Here is a 6,808-nt window from a genome sequence, read left to right as displayed (position 1 = left end):
GTACTACCAGGATGGATGGACAGAGGCGTATCATGGGCTTCTTGCATAACCCTTTTAGTCTTATCCAGGTTTTTCTTCGAACATGGTACCACTAGGCGGCCTTTGAAATACAAGGCGCCATCGTCGGCGATCGTGAAGAATGAGGGCTTTCCCCTTTTGAGGTCGCGCTTAATCTTGAGGACTTCATCGTCACATTTCTGTATCCATTTGATGGTGTCCACAAGATCTGGTTTCGCAACCAGGGTATTGAGAGAACCCTTGGAAACAACATGGAGGTTCTGTTTGGGGAAACCTTCGGGAGGGGAAGCGAGTGATCCCGAGGGAACAATATGGAGGTTCAGCCCCCTAAATTCTTCGACAAGCGAGGGCTGAACTTTGTGGACCTGGAGATGGTTGCAGTAAGACTTGCGGCTCAAGGCGTCAGCCATTACATTAGCCTTGCCGGGGGTATATGATATATCCACGTCAAAGTCTGCAACAGTCTCCATCCATCTTTGCTGGCGTAGGTTCAAATCTGGCTGAGTAAACAGATACTTCAGACTTTGATGGTCGGTGAAGATCTCGCAACGATTACCGAGAAGGTAATGTCGCCACTGCTTCAGTGCATGAATGACAGCAGCAAGCTCGAGGTCGTGAACTGGGTAGTTTTCTTCGTGAGGGCGCAATTGACGAGAGGCATAAGCAATCACTCTGCGCTCCTGCATTAGGACACAGCCTAATCCTTGACGGGAAGCGTCGCAGTAAATGACGAAGTCCTTTTTAGTATCAGGTGGAGCAAGTACGGGGGCAGAAGTCAACTTGTCTTTGAGCGCCTGGAAACTTTCCTGACACTTGTCTGTCCAGTCAAACTTGACACCCTTATGCAACAGATTAGTCAGGGGCCTGGCAATCTTGGAGAAGTTCTCGACGAATCGACGGCAATAGCTGGCGAGACCGAGGAAACTTCGGACTTGCTTCACATTCTTCGGAGGAGTCCAATCGAGAATAGCCTGAACTCGTTCAGGGTTGACGGCAATACCATTCTTGGAGATGACATGCCCAAGATAGGTTACTTCGGGGAGCCAGAATTCACACTTGGAATACTTAGCATACAGTTGATGTTCTCGAAGCTTCTCTAGCACAAGACGCAGATGTCTAGCATGTTCTTCCTCGTTCTTGGAAAATACAAGGATATCGTCCAGATAAACCACGACGAACTTGTCGAGGTAATCCATGAATATATAATTCATCAGACGAGAGAAGGTGGCGGGAGCATTCGTTAAGCCGAATGACATGACGGTGTACTCGTATGACCCATACTGAGTCACGAAGGCGGTTTTTGGGATGTCCTCTTCACGAACACGGATCTGGTGGTAACCCAACCTCAAGTCGAGTTTGGAGAACACTGATGAGCCAGCTAGTTGATCATAAAGATCATTGATCCGAGGAAGAGGATATTTATTCTGAATGGTAGCTTGGTTTATAGGACGGTAGTCTTGGACTAATCGGTTTGTCCCATCCTTCTTCTTAACAAAGAGAGAAGGTGCTCCCCAAGGAGAGCAACTTGGGCGAATGAAACCTTTGACAAGAGATTTGTCGATTTCCTCCTTAAGCTCAATGAGTTCATGCGGCGGCATCTTGTAGGGTCGTTTAGCTATAGGGGTAGTGCCGGGTTTCAAGTCGATGATGAATTCGACAGCTCTAACAGGGGGAATCCCTGGAAGTTCTTCTGGGAAGACATCTTGGAATTCACGAACGACGGGAATGTTTTCAATGCCCTCGAGTGGTGCAGCGTTCAACGCATTCAAGGCATAAAGACGTGCCTCGGCGTTCTGAACTAGATGAGCTTGGTAAGCTATTATTTCGTCAGAAGGGTGTAGCAGATGGACGACCTTAGTGGCGCAAACTATAGAAGCAGTATGCGCTTTCAACCAATCCATTCCCAGAATGAGGTCGATGTTAGATGACTTCAGGATAATGGGAGAGGCATAGAATTCCAGCCCTTCGATTTCCACGGGGACATCGATGCCAACCAGTGAGGTTTGACATTGTCCCACGGGGGTTTTTACCAATACCGAAGCGTTCATCTCCTCACATTTAACGTCATGCTTGTATGCAAAATCTTCTGACATGAATGAATGCGATGCCCCTGAATCGAATAAAACAGATGCAGGTACTGAGTTTACGAGGAGTGTACCCATCACGGTAGCAGGCTGGTCTAGAACTTCATTGAGATCAACATGGTTGGCATGAACACGACCATAAGACTTGGCACTGTTGTTGCGAGGCTGGTTGCTTCCACGGCCAGTTGCTGGGAGGGCCAGTTGATTCTGGTTTTGATTGCAATCCCTAGCACGGTGACCTGGCTGACCACACTTGTAGCAGAGGCCATTATTGGGAGTGGGAACAGGAGCTTGTGGTGGTGGAGCTGGAAGTCTTGTCTGCCTAGTTGGAGGAGCAGGCAGACGAGGTGCAGCATAGGACTGCCTTGGGGCAGGTGCATCCGGCTGGTACATGCTGTTGGGGATCCATATCTTGCGCTTCTGCGAGGACGGGCCCGAAGATGAGCCCGTGTCACGGCTGCGCTTGTGAGAGCTCTGGTATTCCTGCAGACCAGTTTCGACGTTGATGGCTTTGTTCACCAGAGTGGCGAAATCAGCAAAGTCGTGCACTAGAAGTGCGAGCTTGATGTCAGCTTGAAGGCCATCACGGAACTTCTCCTGTCTGCGTGCATCAGTTGCGATGTCTTCTTCAGCATAGCGGGACAAGTCAAGAAACTCCCGCTGGTAAGCTTCCACAGTTTTATTGCCTTGGGTGAGGTTGCGGAACTCACGCTTCTTCCGGTCCATAACTCCCTGAGGAATGAAGCGAGCACGGAAGGCAGCTTGGAAGTCTGGCCAGGTGATGATTGTTCCAGCTGGCAGAGTACGCCTGTGGCTATCCCACCATTGAGCTGCGGGTCCCTTCAGGAAGAAGGAAGCAAAGGTGACATAGCTGGCAGGGGCTACATCAGCAGACTCCATCTCATAGGTGATGTCACGGAGCCAGTCATCAGCATCCAGAGGCTGAGTTGAGCTGCGGTACACAGTTGGGTTCAGGCGCATGAAATCCTGCAGGGTCACTTGGGTTGGCTGCTGGTTCATATTGGGGCGAGGAAACTGAGCCATAATATTCTCCATGAACTGACGATTCAGTTCAAACTGTTGCATCATCCCAGCCATGTACTCAGGCGGTGGTGGGGCGTTGCCACCACGACCACGACCACCTGGTCTAACCATCCTGCTAATATATAACAGGGGTAGTTCAGTATTGAGAAATGTGCAAAGACGAGAATCATTCATGATGAAACATGCACAACGAAAGCAGCACGATAGATACTACATAGTAGTCGGCATATCTTACAAAAGAGATCATGCATGGAGTTCGTTACACAGAGTCTGGTACATAGACTAAGACATCACAGGCGGCACGCAGGCTCGCGGCGAATGCATCTAACACTAACAAGCAAGTCTACATCAGTCCCACGCGGTACTGCGGAGGTAGCTGTAGCCTGAAAGCTGGTAGTGTGGCATCGGGTACACCACGTCGGCAACCTGGGGTCCGCGGGTACTCTGGTGCAGAACCTGACGCTCAAGTGGCAGAAGAGGACCAAGTGCGGGAGAGTAGCCTCCCACCTCTGGCCAGCCGACGCCCTGGGGCATCACGGTCCGGGCAGGGTAGATCGCAGAACGCGACAGATCACCAGAGCGGACAGAGGGGTGCAACAGTGTCAGAGCACGGTAGAGGTGCTGACGAGTGGTGTACAACTCGTGGCGAAGAGCTCGGTTAGCTCGATCCAGCCCATCAGCATGCAGAACCAGGTTCTGATGGTAGAAGGGCTCTCGGGTGACAGTGGAGTAGGCAGCAGTGTAGTAACCCTCCGCACCAACATCGGATGCGATAGCAATGTGCCTGAAGGGGGAGGTATCCAACTCCTGATACTCTCCACGGAGACGTGTCAGAGCAGCATAAGCAGCATCGTGGACCGCCATATCGATAGTCACTCCAACACCATGAGCAGTGTGCAGCACGGTAGTGGAGTCATACTCCCGAGAGTAGAGGTGGACGATGGCACGGTACTGCTCCTGGTTGAAGTCCTGATACTCCTCATAGACGGTGTACTCAGGGTGCCAGCGATAACCCAGATAGGTCATCATCTCAACCAACACAGCAGGTGACCCTGAGGCACCAATGGCCGTCGTGTGGCGCACGACCTGCCTCGTGGGTTCCATCTGAAAACACAGATGTTTTCACCGAAGTCAAATGACAATGTGGATAATGTTCAAATACAATTCTAAAGAATAACTAGGGCTTATCCAACTTTGGGGTGAATGTCGTAACGGGATCCTAGTGTCAGAGTTAGTAAATTCGTTTAACCCGAGTAGAAGAGAGATCAGAGTCCCAGAGTAAAGGTCGAGGAGTAAAAGATCCTAGTACCACCCGATGGCGACGTGGGCCCGTAAGGCACACAGCCAAGTTAGTAAAAGTTTTTGCAATGTCTAGACTCGACTTCGGCCAAGGAGTGTGGAAGGGGGGTTCCTACAGGCAGTCGGCTCTGATACCAACTTGTGACGCCCCCGATTTAATCGTACACTAATCATACACGCAAACGTGTACGATCAAGATCAGGGACTCACGGAAAGATATCACAACACAACTCTACAAATAAAATAAGTCATACAAGCATCATATTACAAGCCAGGGGCCTCGAGGGCTCGAATACAAGAGCTCGATCATAGACGAGTCAGCGGAAGCAACAATATCTGAGTACAGACATAAGTTAAACAAGTTTGCCTTAAGAAGGCTAGCACAAACTGGGATACAGATCGAAAGAGGCGCAGACCTCCTGCCTGGGATCCTCCTAACTACTCCTGGTCGTCGTCAGCGGGCATCACGTAGTAGTAGGCACCTCCGGTGTAGTAGGGGTCGTCGTCGACGGTGGCGTCTGGCTCCTGGGCTCCAACATCTGGTTGCGACAACCAGGAAGAAGGGATAGAGGGAAAGGAGGAGAAAGCAACCGTGAGTACTCATCCAAAGTACTCGCAAGCAAGAAGCTACACTACATATGCATGGGTAAATGTGTAAAGGGCCATATCGGTGGACTGAACTGCAGAAAGCCAGAATAAGAGGGGGGATAGCTAATCCTTTTGAAAACTACGCTTCTGGCAGCCTCCGTCTTGCAGCATGTAGAAGGGAGTAGACTGAAGTCCTCCAAGTATCATCGCATAGCAATAATCCTACCCGGCGATCCCCTCCTCGTATCCCTGAGAGAGAGCGACCATCGGTTGTATCTGGCACTTGGAAGGGTGTGTTTTATTAAGTATCCGGTTCTAGTTGTCATAAGGTCAAGATACAACTCCAAGTCATCCTGTTACCGAAGATCACGACTATTCGAATAGATTAACTTCCCTGCAGGGGTGCACCACATACCCCAACACGCTCGATCCCATTTGGCCGGACACACTTTCCTGGGTTATGTCCGGCCTCGGAAGATCAACACGTCGCAGCCCCACCTAGACCAACAGAGAGGTCAGCACGCCGGTCTAAACCTAAGCGCACAGGGGTCTGGGCCCATCGCCCTTAGCACACCTGCACGTTGCGTACGCGGCCGGAAGCAGAACTAGCCCCCTTAATACAAGAGCAGGCTTACGTTCCAATCCGGCGCGCGCCACTCAGTCGCTGACGTCACGAAGGCTTCGGCTGATACCACGACGCCGGGATACCCATAACTACTCCCGCGTAGATGGTTAGTGCGTATAGACCAAATGGCCAAACTCAGATCAAATACCCAGATCTCGTTAAGCGTGTTAAGTATCCGCGAACGTCGACCAGGGCCAGGCCCACCTCTCTCCTAGGTGGTCGGAACCTGCCCTGTCGCTCCGCCTCAAAGATCCACTCGCGGGTGCTCCTCAAGCCGACCCGTCTTTAGTCACCACATGTATCATGTATAAAGTATAGTAATATACCCGTGATCAACTCCCGAGTGATCACGGCCCGATAGTATAGCATGGCAGACGGACAAGGATGTAGGGCCACTGATGAAAAACTAGCATCCTATACTAAGCATTAGGATTGCAGGTAAGGTAACAACAGTAGTAGCAAGGACAGGCTATGCATCAGTATAGGATTAACGGGAAGCAGTAACATGCTACACTACTCTAATGCAAGCAGTATAGAGAAGAGTAGGCGATATCTGGTGATCAAAAGGGGGGGGGGCTTGCCTGGTTGCTCTGGCAAGAGAGAGGGATCGTCAACTCCGTAGTCGTACTGGGTAGCAGCGGCGTCGGTCCCGGTGTCTAGCGAGAGAAGAGGGGGGAGAAACAATAAATATTTAAGCAAACAGATGCATAGCGATGCATGACATGACAAGTAGCGGTGCTAGGGGTGCCCTATCGCGGTATGAGGTGATACCGGTGAAGGGGGGAAACATCCGGGAAAGTATCCCCGGTGTTTCGCGTTTTCGGGCGGAGGAGCCGGAGGGGGGAAAGTTGCGTGTTCGCTATGCTAGGGATGCGTGGCGGACGAACGGGCTGCGTATCCGAGTTCGTCTCGTCGTTCTGAGCAATTTTCATGTTGAAAATATTTTAATCCGAGTTACAGATTAAAAGATATGATTTTCTAAAGATTTTATTAATTTCTGGAATTTAATTAATTATTTAAATTAATTCGAAAAACAGATTAATGACATCAGCATGATGTCATGCTGACATCAGCAGTCAACTCTGTTGACTTGGTCAACCTGACCAGTGGGTCCAGTGGGACCCACCTGTCATACACTGTTTATGTTAAT

This window comes from Triticum urartu, chromosome 2A, assembly GCF_056163025.1.
Source record: "Triticum urartu cultivar PI428250 chromosome 2A, HENAU_Tu73, whole genome shotgun sequence".
NCBI classification, from domain to species: Eukaryota; Viridiplantae; Streptophyta; class Magnoliopsida; order Poales; family Poaceae; genus Triticum; species Triticum urartu.
This window is presented reverse-complemented; position numbering follows the sequence as displayed.